Raw genomic sequence first — 18537 nt, forward strand, 5'->3', positions numbered from 1 at the left:
CCTGTCTTATCCATGGTTTTTTTTTCTGTGATGTGTTGTGCATAAATATGTGATTATCCAGAATTTCTTTAAGTCTATACCTGATGAAGAGACCTGAGTAGTCTCGAAAGCTTGCAATTTGTTACCATCTTTTCAGTTAGCCATTAAAAGGTATCAACCACTGAGGACTCTCAATTCTAAATATTTTTCAATGAGATTGATCACTGCAAATCAAAGCATCACATTATCTAGTGCAGCATTGTTAAATGTTACAATTTACAGTACTACTAACCTTTATGTGTACATTGGATGATCATTGGTTGGCACCTTTCTGCAGTACACTGCCTACACTATATTGTTAACTATATAAGTGACAGAGAAAATCGCTGCTTTAGAAATAAGCTGAGTGGGAATTAGTTTGCTAGGTTCACTTATTTTTTCTGTACTCTATTTCTGCCAAACAGCAGAAATTAAAGCCTGTGGATTTCAAAAGCTTTGTACAAGCAATTGAATGGGACTTAGCTGCAATACACTGCACATTGGCGCATTTAGACCAGCTTATGCACAAAACTGGGACTTATTAGAGCACTACAGCAACTACATTTTTTTAATTGATTGGAGTCCTGGGATAGGATGTCTGTTAATTAAATATTATGGTTTATGTAAAGAATTATGTTGTTAGCCCACAAAACCCCTTTGATTCATTTTGGGAACTATATTGTAGCTGAAAAATACTGTAACTTTAAATTAATTTTGCTAATCAACAGAAATCTTACTGAAAATTCTGGAAAACCAGGAAAATCTTTTTAATATTGTAACTTGAGAAAGCAGTGCATATTTAAATAAGAAAAGTTCTAATAGTTTATCCTATTGATTGCTAAATTTTTTATCCATTCGACGCTGCAACGGTTATCACTATATTTGCCTTCCTACAAATATTGCAACAAACTACAAAATTGTAAAAAGTCAAAGTTAAAGAGGTTCACTCTCCTCTTCTGCCTGGATCCTACCAAGGCTTTGGAGTGCCATCCCTTCAGCTGACAAATTCTGTGATGTGATGCTGATAATTAGAAAGCATATTATTAGTGATGAGCGACTGTGACCTCCGAGTATTTTTTAGCATTCGGAGATTTAGTTTTCATCACGGCAGCTGAATGATTTACAGCTATTAGCCAGGCTGAGTACATGTGGGGGTTGCCTGGTTGCTAGGTAATCCCCACATGTAATCAAGCTGGCTAATAGCTGTAAATCATGCTGCTGAGGCGATGAAAACTTAATCTTCGAGCAGTCATAAATACTCGGAGACCACCCGAGCATGCTCTCGGTTTTCTCAGCTAATGGATCTACATTTTTAGGGATTAGCAGAGTCATTCTGCACCACACATGCCCGAATTCAGTTCAGGATTCAATCTCCTCTCTGCTTGGATCCTGATGATCCTCTGAAATACCATACTTTCAGCTGAGAACCCTGTTATATGCTTTCTAATGGTCAGCAGCATATTGCAGTGCTTGTCAGCTAATTTCATGGCACTCCAAATAATAGATTTATTCCAATATCCGGATAAGGAACCTACCATATTTTTATGAAAAGCAGAGATAAAACTATTAAAACTTAACTTTAATTTAAAATATATAAAAGCTTCTTGTCAATACCAAAAACAACTACTGTACATATAATGGGTGAATTATCCCTTTGAGACAAAGCCTGTTTTCACCTAAATAACAGGGCCAATTTTTACAATTCTGACCACTGTCAATTTATGAGGTTATAACTCTGGAATGCTTCAACGGATCCTGGTGATTCTGACAATGATTTCTCGAGCCATATTGTACTTTATGATAGTGTTAAAATTTCTTTGATATGACTTTCATTTATTTGTGAAAAAAATGGAAGTTTGGCAAAAATTTTGAAGGTTTCTCAATTTTCTAAATTGTAGTTTGTATGCCCTGAAATTAGAGAGTCATATCACACAAAAAAGTTATTAAATAACATTTCCTACATGTCTGATTTACATCAGCACAATTTTGGAAACATAATTTTTTCTTGTTAGGATGTTGTAAGGGTTAATAGTTGACCAGCGATTTCTCATTTTTACAACAAAATTTGCAAAACAATATTTTTAGGGACTTGAAGTTACTTTGAGGGGCCTATATGACAGAAAATGCCCCAAAGTGACAACATTCTAAAAACTGCACCCCTCGATGTACTCCAAACCACATTCAAGAAGTTTATTATCCCTTCAGGTGCTTCACAGGAATTTTTGGCATGTTTAAAAAAAATAAACATTTAACTTTTTTTAACAAAAAAATTACTTCAGATCCAATTTGTTTTATTTTGCTAAGGGTGACAGGAGAAATTGGACCCCAAAAGTTGTTGCACAATTTGTCCTGAGTGCGCTGATAACCTATATATGCAGGTAAACCACTGTTGGGGAGCACGGCAGAGTTCGGAAGGGAAGGAGCGCCATTTGACTTTTCAATGCAAAATCAGCTGGAATTGAGATCGGATGCTATGTTGTGTTTGGAGAGCCCCTGATGTGCGTAAACAGTGGAACCCCCCCAAGTGCTTCACAGAAGTTTATAATGTAGAGCCATAAAAATAAAAAATCTTATTTTGTTTAAAAAAATTATCTTTTTGCCCCCAATCTTTTATTTTACCAAGGGTAGCAGGAAGAATTGGACCCCAAAAGATGTTGTGCAATTTGTCCTGAGTACGCTGATACCCTATATGTGGGAGAAAACTACTGTTTGGCCACACGTTGGGGCTCGGAAGGGAAGTTGTGTAGTTTTTGGAATGGAGACTTTGATGGAATTATCTGCAGGCATCATGTTGCATTTGCAGAGCCACTGATGAGCCTAAAGCGTAGAAACCCCCACAAGTGACCCCTAAATTTTATATCGCAGAGCTGTGAAAATAAAAAATAATTTTTTCCACGGAAATTATTTTTTAGCCCCAGTTTTGTATTTTCGTAGGGGTAACAGGAGAAATTGGACCACAAAAGTTGTTGTCCAATTTGTTCTGAGTACGCTGATACCCCATATGTGGGGGTAAATCATTGTTTGGAGGCACGGCAGAGCTCCGAAGAGAAGGAGCACCATTTTACTTTTTCAACGCGGAGTTGGCTGGAATTGAGATCTGACGCAATGTCACGTTTGGAGAGCCCCTGATGTGCCTAGACAGTGGAAACTCCCCAATTTTAACTCCAACTCTAACCCGAACACACCCCTAACCCTAATCCCAACCCTAACCATACCCCTAACCCGAACACACCACTAACCCCAACACACCCCTAATCCTGACACACCCATAATCCTAATCCCAACCCTAATCACACCCCTAACCATGACACACCCCTAACCCTAATCCCAACCCTAACCCCAACTGTAAGAGTAATCCAAACTCTAACCCCAACTCTAGCCACAGCCCTAACCTTAACTTTAGCCCCAACCCTAATCCTAACTTTATCCCTAAGGCTACGTTCACACGATCAGGATTTCCATCCTTTTTTTTTCCTGCCCGTTTTTGGAAAACGGCAGCTAAATTCCGCAGTGAATTTGAGCTGCGTTTTCTGATCCTTTTTCTTCAGCGTTTTCCACTGCGGGTTTCCAATAGCAGTTTCCTATTGGAGCTGCTGGAAAACCGGTGCGGAATCCGCTGAAAGAATTGACATGCTACTTCTTTTTTCCGCTGGAAAATCCGCGCGGATTTTCCAGCGGAAAAACGGATCGTTAGCACAGCGGTTTTGGTTTTCCATTGGGTTACATTGTACTGTAACCAACATGGAAAACTGATCCGGATCCGCAGCTGAAAATCCGCTACGGATCCGGATCAAAATCCGGATCGTGTGAACGTAGCCTTACTCTAATGGTAAAATGGAAATAAACACTTTTTTTATATTATTATTTTTACCTAACTAAGGGGGTGATAAAGGGAGGTTTGATTTACTATTTATAGCGGGTTTTTATGTTTGGCAGCTGTCACACACTAAAACACTCTTTTTATTGCAAAAAATTGTTTTTGCATCACCACATTTTGAGAGCTATAATTTTTGCACATTTTGGCCCACGGAGTCATATGAGGTCTTGTTTTCTGCAATCAAAAAATGTCACGTGCCTGAAAATGGTACCAATAAAAATATTGGTACCATTTTCAGGCACGTGACATTTTTTGATCGCTTTTTATTTTGATTTTTGGGAGGCAGAATGAACAAAAAGCAGCAATTCCTGAATTTCTTTTGGGGGGAGTGTTTACACCGTTCCGCGTGTGGAAAAATTGATAAAGCAGCTTGATTCTTTGGGTCAGTATGATTATAGCGATACCTCACTTATATTTTTTTATGTTTTGGCGCTTTTACACAATAAAAAATATTTTATAGAAAAAGTAAATATTTTTCCATTGCTTTATTCTGAGAGCTATAGCTTTTTTATTTTTCTGCTCATGGAGCTTTATGGTAGCTTGTTTTTTGCGGGACAAGATTACATTTTCAGCGGTTTCATTTTTTTTACATCTGTCTTTTTTATCGCGTTTTATTGCACTTTTTGTTTGGCGGTATGATGATAAAGCATTGTTTTTTGCTTTGTTTTTCATGGTGTTCACTCAAGGGGTTAACTAGTGGAACAGTTGTATAGAGCGGGTCATTAAGGATGCAGCGATACCAAATACGTGTACTTTTACTGTTTTTTTTATTTACATCAATGGATTTATTGGAAACATTTTTTTCTTTATTTGGGAATTAAAAAAATATATATTTTTACACATTCTAATTTTTTTTAACTCTATAACATTGTCTCAGATTGGGACATCACTATATTACATCAGATCGCTGATCTGACACTTTGCACAGCACTGTGTCAGATCATCGATCTGACAGGCAATGAAGGAGGCTTGCCGACACCTGTTCTCAGCAGGCACTCGCAAGCTACCTCATTGCAGGACCCCGAAGTCCCTGCAGCTATGTTGGATCTGGGTGTCTCCATGGAGACTATGAGAATAATGTGAGCACATCATGTTATTCTGATGGAAGCGCACAGGGACCTGTGCGATGCCCCTCTATGTGTCGATAGCACCTTTATGAATCTATTCACTTAGAAATTGGGGATGAGTTCAATACTCATTTTACTCATTGTATGCAAACCACAAAGCTAGACATACAATGCTTGACTACACACCCTAAATGTAAGGAGCAATTGCACCCAAACAATTCACCCCTGAGGGTCCTAGGAAGGTTCTTAAAAAATCCTGTGATTTATCTTATAGGAGCACTTGCCACAGGTGTTCCCATAGACTTTCAAGTCTTCGGGAGCACTTGTGGCAAAGAAAATCTTTTGTATGGGGTAATATCACAGGATTCTTTAGGAACATCCCCAAGACCTTGTTGCATGAATCTTTTGGATGAGCTGGTTCTTTTTATTTGTATATTATTACTGTCTACTTTGACTGTACAACACATGGATGATTTGATTTACGACACATAGGGTATGTATTCTCTCATTATATGTCTAACTTCGGACATTGTGATATGTGTACAGTATGTGGTTGCCTGTTTTTCTATAGCCAAAAGGCTTTTTAAATATTTTGCATTAAACGTTATATTTTAATAGTTTTGCCTCTGCTGTCGCTTTACAGGCAGAGGAAGAGAGTGAAGTGTGATCTGAACATGCATGCTCAGACTGCTTTTACTCACAGTTGTAGCCTCACTCCCGCCAATGAAGTCTGGTTTCCAGACCAAAAGTAGCAGAGCCATAATCACAACAGAAGACTGGATGACCCATATAGAAATTAACTTACAGGAGCTGCACAGATAATAGAAATATATTAGAAAACTGACAGTTAGGAAGAGTTAGGACATATGAAAGGGGTGAAATTAGTAGTAGAAAATGTATATAATGAAGGTAAATTAAAACTCAATATCACTATTTTTATATATATGCTAAATACAAACATGTATGAAGAAGTTCCTGCTAGGAGAAATAGTCCAATATTTTTAATTCCCTTGTAAACTGTGTATCTTCTGTCTGTGTTCCTGGCATGAATCAGTTTGATTGACTAAACATTGACAATTTAATAAAGATGTTATCATCAGATATCACTTTATATGACAGGTGTAACTGTTGAATCAGGGATATATTTCAAATAGTCTATTTTAGATGACACATGTATGGCAAATGAATCAAGTTGAGAAGAAATTGAGTCTCTCTCTTTTACTGTGGCATATCATGTTAAGTTAAACACATCGCTTAATGCTTTGACTAAATCCGCTAACATAAAAGTAATGAAAAAAATCTGGAAATGGTCTGACCAAAACAATGCAATTTTCGGAAATGAAGTTTCTATTTTACTGTAAAATGTTAAAGCTCATACTGTGTTCATGGTATCAATCCAATAGACATAATCAACTGTTTTTATCACATTTTTTTCTGTTAGTTGTATCAATAAATATCCACACAATATGTTTAGTGCAGGAAATAATTTAGAACCTGAACTTACCTTAAGAGAGGGTCCCTCTCTTTAACTCTAGTGACTTAAGATATATTTGGCCATGGACAAGCTTTGTCTTTGTTCATTTTTATGGGGACTACATGTTTGTTTAGTTTTTTTATTTAAAGAGCTCCCATGCAATTTAATGATGAAGGCCGCACATGTGCAGTCACCTCTCCATATACACTAATGTTGGAAAAGCAATGTTATTGAGTTAGGTGTGGGTTCCAAAAGGACTTGTATCTATCTTTCATCTAAGTGATATTTTGTATATGTGCCAACAAGTTTTGAAATGGGCATACTCATCAAAGCAAACTTGTCACAAAGATGGACCCTTATTCATAATGGATTGTTCCCATTAATCATATTTGCAAGACCACCATTCTCTATGCTTCTGGCTTCCTGATTTCTGGGGTCAGTGTTCTCTTGAGGATTGTCAGTTTTGACCAGTGGCATCAATGAATGCTGAACTGAATTGTGCACTGCCCAATGATGCAGGAACATCAGAGGAGTGCAAGGGCACTAGCGATAGCTGTAGTGATCCAGCCAGCTTTCAATCATTGCTTTCAGTAATGTTGTAAGATCTGTGTGAGAACTTGATGCTGCCACACCAGACAGCGACGTCTACTTTAAGGTCGTAGTTCTCGCTGGGCAGCGTAGGCTTTGCTCAGCTACAACCTAGGCCTGCCAAATTGGTGTTCTTTCTATTTTCTCTTTTTGTTCTGGTACTTCAGGGGTGAACTTTTTGATTCATTTTCTGCTGGAGCCATGGGGGGGTTCCTTGCTATTTAAACCCTCAGCAATTAGTTAATTTCCGACAGTTATGGCTTTACAGTTAGCCTTGTTCCTGGTTCTTTGGTGTCTTCTGTTAGTGTGTATCCTGTTATTGACCCCAACTTTACCTCTGACTGCCTTCTTGCCTAACCAGTGTGCCCACATTTCTGTATTTCTTGATTTTAAGCACAACTTTCAAACCTGCCTGTCCTGCTGGCCTGCTATCCGGCAGCACTGCCTGTGACAGCTGTATTAAAAAAGAATTTGTGCACACGCTTGATCATGTTGCTAAAATGTAGCAATATTCAGTGATGTCGACAACAAGCCACAGACAAAATTAAAAATCTCATTCCTGTCGATGGAGAATATTTGTATTAAGATTAAAAATTGCAAAGTTGCTTGTTTTAAGCTGCAATTTTAACCAATATTGATGTTGAGACCACCCCTTTAAAAATGTAAAAACAGGACAGGCTCCTTCTCAAACCACTTATCAGGGTAAAGGTGAATAATGAACAAAATATTCATGTAGCCAAGTAGGAATGTTAATTAGATTAGATAGGATTATGAATGTCAGATGTAACCTTTATTCTGTACCGCCTTATTGCAGTGTTGAAAATGGTGAAAATATTAATGCATACATACACATTTGTTTTCCTATCTGGTAAATAATTCAAAATGCAGAACATTCACAAAGAGGAGTAGACTATTACTCAATCTTGTACATTAACCCCTTTCCCACCTTAGATGTATCCATACATCCCTGTGACCTGGGTCTTATCGACCTGGAGTGTGTGGATACGTGTCGACGATTTTGGGCGCACACGGGATTGCCACCAAGTGTCAGCTGTCAGAATGAGAACTCAGTGCCAGCAGCAGTCCCGCACCACTCCCGGCACTTTATCCCCCTAAATGGCTATCGAACTTGATCGCAACATTTCTGGAGCCGGCAGAGGGATGACAGCCCCTCTGCCCTTGGATTTGAGACCCTGCAACGTCACTTGGGGTCTCGATCGTTGCCATGGTGACCAAATGTCATCATGACAACATCCGGGTCACCAGAACCAGCAAAGTTGCTAGATTATGCTCAGAGCATGATTAGCAACTTTGTCAGTGCAGCGCTAACAGATTGCATAGCATAGGGATGCTGCTGCATCCCCACGCTATACAGGTGATTAGCCTGCAAAAAATGAAAGTCCCATAGTGGGACAAAGTAAAAATGTAAAAAAAAAAGTTTTTTAAAAAGTGAAAAAATATATAGTAAAAAATAGTTAAAAAAATCAAAGCATATTGTACCCATAAATAAATATTTTTCTTAAAAGAAGTGTAAACAATAAAAGTACACATATTCATTATCTCCTTGTCCGCAACTACCCGACCAATGAACTGTCAAACTAGTTAACCCCTTCAGTGAACATCATAAAAAATTGAAAAAAGGCAAAAATTGAAAAAAGGCAAAAAACAATGCTTTATCATCATACCACTGACCAAAAAATAGATTAAATGTGAACAAACATTGAATAGAAATAAACATGGTACCTCTGAAAGCATCATCTTGCCCCGCAAAAAACAAGCCATCATACAGCTCTATGAGTGGAAAAATGAAAAAGTTATAGCTCTCAGAATAAAGCGATGCAAAAATAATTATTTTCTCTATAAAATAGTTTTATTGTGAAAAGCGCCAAAACATGAAAAAACTATATAACTGTGGTATAGCTGTATTTGTACTGACCCGAAGAATAAAACTGCCTTATCAATTTTACCACACATGTAATGACATAATCAGCCCCCCAAAAATTCCTGAATTGCTGTTTTTTGTTCATTCCGCCTCATAAAAATCAGAATAGAAAGCGATCAAAAAATGTCATGTGTCTGAAAATGTTACCAATAAAAACGTCAACTTGTCCTGCAACAAAACAAGCCCTCATAGGCGAATTATGGAAAAATTATAACTCTCAAAATATGGTGATGCAAAAAGTAGTTTTTGCAATAAAAAGCATTATTAAGTGTGTGACAGCAGCCAAACATAAAAACCGGATATAAATCAGGTATCGCTGTAATCGCACAGACCTAAAGATTAAAGTTGTCTAATCACTTATACCACAGGAGGAGTATTGTAAAAGTAAATAAAACCAATTCTTCACCTGCTGTTTTGTTTATCCTGCCTTCCAAAGATCGCAGTAAGGCTCGGTGCACATTTATCCTGTGTTCTGCGCTTAGCGCTTATGTGTAAATCTTTGAAATACGTGATTCAGATGGCACCTACAGCAGATGATTCTTTAGATTGCAGAAAAGTGTCATCAGCCAAAGTTTTGTGCACTTCTGAAAATAAGGACAACACTGAACCGAGGACAGACGGAGTCCAGACTAACTCTGCTGCCTCATTATAGTAAATGTATCCCTTGGAGGTTTCATCTGAATCATGTCACTTGGAGATTTTAATGGAAACCCCAAAGTAAGTGCTAAGCGTAGAGCGCAGGTTAAATATGATCCTAAATGTTATGTAAAATGTTCTTAACAAAATCTTCAATTCAATTCACAAAATAAAGCAATTCTCCACTCAGGTCCATCATCTGTCAATGGAAATATAGAGGGCTTCCACGCTACTGGTAGCACATAGACTTTGGGAAAGCAAAATGGCTACTCGACACTCAAAAGAATTTCAGCAAATTATGCGCTCACAAATCCAAATGCCACCCTCCCTTCTGATCCCCACAGTGCGACTAAACCACATATAGCATACACGTTTGGCATTTCTGTGCTGATGAGAGCCCACCAAATTTACGAGTGTGTGTCTCCAGAAGCATGAGCTTGGCATAACATACCGGCCACTACAACTTACTGGTCACTACAGTGGCACTTTGTAATTTTCACTTGGCAACATCCACTGCTACTTGTTTCTGGAAAATACCTATGGAGTAAAAATCGTCACTACAACTGTAGATAAATTCCCAAAGGTGTTTAATTTCCAAAATGGGGTCTCTTGAGGGGGTATTTTGTTCTTCTAGCCATGTATATTGAGTCCTCAAACTATTCTAGGAAAATCAACGCTCCAGTAGGCAAATAGTGCTCTGTCCCTTTCGAGTCTCGCCGTATGGCTGAGCAATACTGTACAGTCACATTTGGGGTACTGCAGTGATCAGTAGAAATAAAGAGACAAATTATGGTGCCATTTTTAGCCACTTCTGGTGTTAAGTGTAAAACAAAATTTTGATGGTAAAAATGCAGTTATTTTTTATTCACAGCACAACGGTATAAAATTCTGTAACCGAAAATATACTTGGCACTCAGGAGAAATTCGTTGTAAGATTCAGAAATAGATTTTTATTTCGGTGCATCCAGCTCAACATATATAAACGTTTTCGGTCTCTACAACTGAGACCTTCATCAGATACAGTTGTCAACTCTGGAGACCCTAGGTTGTGTGTGTGGATCACACACTGGGTGTGGTGCTAGCCAGGGAGCGGGAGCGCACGGCGCCTGAGAGAATGCGGGACAGAATGAAGCGCTCTGGGCAGAGCAAGGTACTCGCAGGGTGAGGAGCGCTGAGAGTCACCGATGTCAGGGGCGGTGTGGACGCTGCGTTGAGAAGCAGGGAAATGCTCCCGGGGCTGCCCCTGACATCGGTGACTCTCAGCGCTCCTCACCCTGTGAGTACCTCGCTCTGCCCAGAGCGCTTCATTCTGTCCCGCATTCTCTCAGGCGCCGTGCGCTCCCGCTCCCTGGCTAGCACCACACCCAGTGTGTGATCCACACACACAACCTAGGGTCTCCAGCGTTGACAACTGTATCTGATGAAGGTCTCAGTTGTAGAGACCGAAAACGTTTATATATGTTGAGCTGGATGCACCGAAATAAAAATCTATTTCTGAATCTTACAACGAATTTCTCCTGAGTGCCAAGTATATTTTCGGTTACATTTACGGGTTGGATCCCTAACTTGAGCACCTCCCAAGAATCCCTGAGTGCCGTGGTCACCTCTCTCCATATGTATAAAATTCTGTGACACACCCGTGTGGTGAAAGTGACCACTAAACACCTAGGTGAATTAGTTGAGAGGTGTAGTTTGTAAAATGGGGTCACTTTTGGGGTTCCACTGATCTGGCAACTCAGGGGCTCTCCCAATGTGTGATGGCATCCGCACACCATGACAGTAAAATCTGCACTATAGTATGGAGCTCCTTCCCTTCTAAACTTTGCACTGTGCCTGAAAAATACTTCCCGATTACATGTAAAAATGTTATTTTAGCCCCAAATTTTGCATGTTTGTGGGAAAATGTTATTTTTTTATCTTCACAGCTAAATGTTATAAACTTCTATGAAGCACCTGGGGGATCAAGGTGCTCACCATACATCTAAATACATTTCTTGAGGGGTTTAGTTTCCAAAGTGTGGTCACTTGCTGGGGTTTCCATTGTTTAGGAACATCAGGGACACTCCAAATGGGACATGGCATCCACTAGTGATTCCAGCAAATTTTGTATTCCAAAAGTCAAACAACACTCCTTCCCTTCCAAGCCGTGCTGTGCGCCCAAACAGTAGTTTTCTCCCACATATGAGGTATCAGTATACTCAGGAGAAATTGCAAAACAAATTGCATGGTGCGATTTCTCCTGATACCCTTAAGAAAATGCAAAATTTGGGGCAAAAATAACATTTTTGTGGGGAAATTGTGATTTTTTTATTTTCACAGCTCAACCTTGTAAACTTCTGTGAAGCAGCTAAGGGTTCACGTTGCTCACCACACATCAAAATACATTCATTGAGTGGTGTAGTTTCCAAAATGGGGTCACTTGTGTGGGGTTTCCACTGTTTAGGCACATCAGCGGCTCTCCAAATGCGACATGGTGTTCGCAAATGATTACAGGAAATTTTACATTCAAAAAGTCAAATTACGTTCCTTCCCTTCTGAGCCCTGCCATACACCAAACAGTAGCTTTCTCCCTCATATAGTATATCAGCGTACTCAGGAGAAATTGCACTACAAATTGTATGGTGCAACTTCTCCTTCTATGAAAATGCTAAATTTGGGACTAAAAAACATTTTTGTAGGGAAAATGTGATTTTTTTTATTTTCACAGCTCAACATTATAAACTTCTGTAAAGCACCTGAGGGTTCAATGTGCTCACCAGACATCTAGATCATTTACCTGAGGGGTCTAGTTTCCAAAATGGTGTAACTTATTGGGGATTTTGTAACATCCCTGCTGGCATCACTGCATGGCTTCCCATCTCCCACCCAGCTAATACACCAATTTACTTACCTCACCGGGCCATGCAGTGAGTTCTGCCCTGTGCCTGTTCCATTCTATAAACCACGTATCCTCTGCTTGCTGTGTGCATTTTTCCTGGCTGTATTCTTAGGGCAGCAGCACCTGCACTTCCTGATTCTTAAAAAAACAGTGTGCACATTACTAATGTGTCCCCAGCCTATTGTCAAGAGGCACTGGGTACTTAAGGCATCTCCACCAATGGAAAGATGCCTGAGCAACATTCTAATTCAGTCTGTGGTCAGCGACTGGTTGTCAGGTCCTGTCCTGGTTCTGTGCTTGTCTCTGCAACCCTGGAGGCTGTATACCCAGGTCTGAATCCTGTATCTTGAACTACTACCTGTGTTTCACCTTGTGTGAACCTAGTCCTATTCCTGAACATGTTTGCATCTAGAGTCTTCCCTACCCTGCTGTGTCTATCCTTGTTCCTGCTCCTTAAATGTGCCTTTTCTGAACTAGCATCATTTCTTTATCCTGTTGTCTCGGCACAACATTAGTGCCCTTGGTGTACACTTGTTACTTCATTGTAAGTACTTGTGTGAATCTGGTACTGTCAGCTCCCTCTCCACATCTGCAGCTCTGCTCCCATTCTGCATCTCCGACTCTGCTCTGCTCCTGTTGTGCATCTGTGGCTCTTCTCCCATTCCACATTTGCAGCTCTGCTCCCATTCAGGATCTGCGCAACTTGTTTGTCCAGTCTAAACTGAGTCCTAACTGTTCCCATGTTTGTCTTGTACCTGCTTTGTCCCAGTTTTTCCTGAAACTGTCTCTATTTTGAACTGGGTCCTACCTGTGCCCACATCCCACTTGTACCAGCCTGTGTCCCAGTCCTTCCTGAATCAGTTCCTGTCCCTTGATTCTGAACCTGCCTGCCTGCCAGAGTGTCAGCTGTGCCCACCTGTACATCACCCTCCTGTACATCACCCATGTCTGCCAGTACTTGCCAGTTTATACATCAGCTATCTACAGTGCTCATCTGTACCTGTGGTTACTGTCCTGTCCCCCTGTGGCGTCAGCTGCTAGTGCCAGACATTGCCCTGGAGTGGTACCTGCCATCACCTTCTGCACCTCACCACTAGAGGCTCCAGTGAACATTAACATAGCTGCTTAGTTACGCCCCTCCAGGGTAAGTCTGGTTTGTGGCACAGTGAGGCCACAATCCTCGCTCAACCCATCCAGTCTGGGCTCGAGCGGTGCAGATTTTTTATTATTTAGGCACATTAGGTGCTCTCCAAACGCGACAAGGCGGCTGCTAATTATTACAGCAAATTGTGCATTCAAAAAGTCAAATGGCGCTCCTTCTCTTCCGAGCTTTGTCATGCACCCAAACAGTGATTTTCTCCCACATATTGGGTATCGGCATGCTCAGGAGAAATTGCAGAACAAATTTTGGGATTCATTTTTTCCTGTTACCCTTGTGAAAATAAAAAAAATTGGATCTTAATTACATTTTTTGTAAAAAAGTTAAATGTTCATATTTTTCACATTCCAAAAACTCCTCTGAAGCACCTGAAGGGTTAATAAACTTATTGAATGTGGTTTTGAGCACCTTGAGTGGTGCAGTTTTTGAATGCTGTCACATTTTTTCATTTTCTATCATATATGCACCTCAAAGTCACTTCAAATGTGAGGTAGCCCCTAAAATCTTGTTGGAAAATGGAGAAATCGCTGGTCAATTTTTAACCCCCTTATTACTTAACAAAATAAATTTGTTTAAAAAATTGTATTGATGTAAAGTAGACATGTGGGAAATGTTATTTATTATCTATTTTGTGTGGCACATCTGATTTAAAGGCATAAAAATTCAAAGTTTGAAACTTGCAAAAATTTTTAAATTTTCACCAAATTTCCATTTTTTTCACAAATAAATGCAAGTTATATCGAATAAATGTTACCTCTATCATGAAGTGCAATATGTCACAAAAGTAGAGTCTCGGAATCAGTGGGATCCATTGAAGCGTTCCAGAGTTATGACCTCATAAACTGACAGTGGTTAGAATTGTTAAAATTAGCCTGGTCGTGAATGTGCAAACCTCCTTGAGGGGTGTAATGGGGTTAAAACTGCAAGTGATAATATTAACAGTCTATATGAATGTTTTCAAACAGCAGTCATGTATGGTATGACAATTCACGCATTAAAAAAACACATTTAACCATATTTACAGAGCTATTGAATCCCGAAAATGTTTGCAATGTGTGCCCTTGAGTGGTACCTGTTACTTGAACTGTTAATAGAGTGCCAAGAATGTAAGTCTTAGATAACCTGTAATGCAGTCTGTTCACTTTCCCCATGGAGGACAGTGAAACCTGGAATGCTTCCCAGCATTGTTGATAAATGAGCTGTATAATATATAATTATCTCCATGTTCCCAGAAGTGTCCCATGTATCGGATACTAATTCCTTATTTAATTATTTATTAGGTTCTGTTCTGTACTTTATAATTTGTGGCTGGCTCCTAGGACCCAATGCGCTGTTATACCTAAATCTATTCAGTATTCATAGAACTTAATTTGACAGCCAAAGAATAGGAAAATATAAATAAAATGCACACACAAATTCATAAACATACAGCACAATCGTTCTAATTATCTATTATCTAATATCAATCTACCTTTGCAGGTGTTGATAAAATTGCCACTTATAACCGCAAAGAAAAGAATAAAATAGAACATTTCCTTTGATCTCAGTCAGATTAGGCTCAATCCATCCATTATACATGGAAATAAATGCAATTAGAAATTCACTTAAAATTGTTAGATATGACTTAGATATGGTAAAAATGTGATTACTAATTAAAAGAAGTGCTGAAAAATCTGATAAAGTAAAAATTAATTATCTATGAAATGAAAATTTGCCACATTTATATTATCAGAGAAATCTATAAGCTGACACAAACAAACTTTCCATACATAAATTTTATCATTTTTAGAAATAACTATGTTAATGATAACTCCATAATGGATACTTGAGCAGGTTCTTCAACTACTTTATCTTTCATGACTAAATGTGCCTAAGAAACTCTTACAATTTAATGGATATCTTTCATGATGATCAACCCCACAAAACTGCATATATTGTCATGTAACTCCTTTAAAGATAAGTGAATCTATATTTGTATTTATATTGTCAGTCCATAACTGAAAAATCCATGTTTTAATCCATATGCAAGGCTGAAGTGCTCTGGATGTGATCGGAGCAGTTCCCAAGCCTCTATATCCTGGCTCAATTCCCTGCCTAGTGCTACCTGCCTCTGCTTGTCTGACAGATCACCGGCTGTATATTAAAGCCAGTGAGCTGTCAGTCAATCAAAAGAAGTTAGTGCCAGGTAGTAAGAAATAAGATTAAGCTTGCCCCTTGGCTAAGAGGGTTGAACTTCAGTTCGCCACCAGCTGAAGATGGAACTAACAATCAAGAGGTTAACCTTTTGTTCTCTGCAGGATTCCTCCAAGAATACATACTATAACAGCGAAAGCATCAATAATTTACATTTAAGCATTCTTTTTCGGTTTAGTATGGTGTCATAGGAAAAATTAAAATCCATACATTATCTCCAGGAGGAGAAAGAGTTAAGACTCAAACCTTTTTGAAGTAAAATTACACATAGAACATCTGGGATTGATTAGACCTACAGTAAAATTAGAGAAACCACTTAACCTAGGGAAAAGAGAGAAAGAGAAAACGCTATGACCTCTTTGAGGCCGAGACTCCCTGTGATGTACAGGCAATAGCACAGAAAAAGTCTTCTTTGGGAACCAGATAACAAAAAGATGTGTTTGCTAGAGGAGGAGAGGAATGCTCTCTCAGGCAGAATCTCCTATGATGAAAGAATCTCTCCAAGATGGTGTCTAAATTGTTCACCTAGGACTAATGGGTTTTACTTTGATCCAATATGTATGAGGTGTAGATCAGATCAGTGTAGGGCCACTAGGATATCTCCAATTGATTAATGGTCTGATAGGGATATATCTGTCATATTTGGGGTCCATTTAACAGCAAAATTATGATCCCTGTAGACTGTGAGCCCTCTCAGGCAGGGTCCTCTCTCCTCCTGTACTTGTGTGTGCCTTGTTTTACTCATGTTTATTGTACTTGTCTATATTTGCCCTGTTCACATGTAAAGCGCAATGGAATAAATGATGCTATAAAAATATATAATAATAATAATAATAATACAAAATATGAAGGCTATATCTACTGCAGGAGACCTTCAGAGGTGAAGATATCTCATAAGTTGGGGGATTTCATAAAATCCTGAAGAGCTGAACATCTCCAATTGACCAACATGTGGTCATCAAGGGGAAGTGTGTGAGCGTAACTTAGGAGCTAATAAAAAGCAGAAACTGGGCTTGGAATAATTATGTGTACTTGGAGGCACAGTTTGCTGAATATTCTGTCCATTTTCCTGGAGCGCCTCCCACTACTAAGCTCTGAGCTTTATCCATGACATCAAGATTAGTAAGTTTCTTTTGTTATCCCTTCTTATTTTATGTAATTGTATATATCATATTGTTTTGTCACCTTTGTAAAATCTTTTGTAATTTTTTTTATAAACACTACATATCTTTCTGGATTAAATATAAAATGTAATAGTTCTGTTCATTTTGCCCTGTAAACCGTACCCTGAAGCCATATGCTACCTGTAATGGGTAAGACTATTAGTGGTAGCAGCTAATATTTTTTCTTCGGTTATCGTGGAGTTGGCAATGATTGTATCAAGGAATATACATACTAAATACATTTGAATCGATTGTATATATATATATATATATATATATATATATATACAGTATATATATATATATATATATATATATATAACGGTCACTGCGAGTTCAATTAATCGTCCTAATAGTCGAAATATATGTGGCCTCCTCTGCTAATCGTTGGTCAGTTGCGTAACTGTCGTGACGATTTGAGGCTGCAGAGTTGTGTTCCCCTGACAAAGTAATAAAAGTGGTAGTAGCCTGCGTGACCCCCCCTTCCAGCTGTGTATTCTTGACATATGGCATTACTGCTTTACATTTGCTGAATCTTCCTTGGAGTGGTTATAACTTACCCCTCAGGTGCAAAATTCCTTGTACTTCATCTATTGCTCCGTGTTGATTTGGGACGGCTCTCCACCAAAATCCAGAAAATCCAATGAGACTATATCCAAGGCACATGAGTGTTAGGACTGGCAGAACGCACCAAATAATAGTAATAAAGAATATGAGGTGCATTCGCAGTCTGGAGTTCACCGTGAAGAGATAACACCCGATGCTTGCTCACACGTGGGTTAGACCTCACCCAGTGTGAATGGAAGCGAACTCTGTTGCTTCACAGAGTAGCCACAAATATGCTACACCCTGTTAGCAGTCACAGGGTGCAGCTGAAAGACACTAGTGGGATCCCTATGAATCACCCCCACTAAACTGGTGATTGGACTCGCTCTGACCCTTGGTGGCTTTTGAGCCCGCACCTGAGGATGCCCTGAGTCAGATGCTGAGTTCAAGCAGGAATTCCCACCCTACACTGACCGGTTGTCAGGAAAGTGCAAAGATTGCGCATGGTGCCACACTGGCGGGCACTGCAAAGAGACACTGTAACGTGTACTGAGTGTGCAGGTAGCACTGCGGGCGCTAGGTAGCTTCCACCATTCATGAGCAGTCACCAACACAAGGAATGGGAATGATTAAGGAGCTTTCATCCATTGACAGACATTCATCTACACACACGCGTTGACAAGTTTACACTAGCGCATGGCCGAGCGGCCATGCAAACCTTTTATAGCAGTAGCAGACCGGGACCTTTCAGATGGTCCAATAGGAACCGCAACAGGACCTGAACATGTGATGCCCGACCTCCAATGGGAGGTCATCCCGTGGGCATGCCCAGTTCGAGAAAAGCAGCACTTAGTCCCAGAAAGGCCCGCTTGCTGCTGATCAGTACTGGCTACAAAAGCAGAGCCTGGAAAGGCATCAGTAACCAGTTGCACAATGTCAGCTTGAGCCAGACGCTGGGACCGACGTCTCCCCTGAGAAGGCTCCACTGCGGCTGGA

The 18537-nt window shown here is 39.5% G+C and overlaps 1 protein-coding gene across 4 annotated transcripts in view; it reads left to right on the forward strand.

Annotated features, from left to right (window-relative positions):
• SGCZ (sarcoglycan zeta) overlaps positions 1-18537 on the forward strand; it is a 1541618-nt gene that overhangs the window by 312419 nt on the left and 1210662 nt on the right. The window lies entirely within an intron of this gene.

Source organism: Ranitomeya variabilis, chromosome 1 (genome assembly GCF_051348905.1).
Source record: "Ranitomeya variabilis isolate aRanVar5 chromosome 1, aRanVar5.hap1, whole genome shotgun sequence".
NCBI lineage: Eukaryota > Metazoa > Chordata > Amphibia > Anura > Dendrobatidae > Ranitomeya > Ranitomeya variabilis.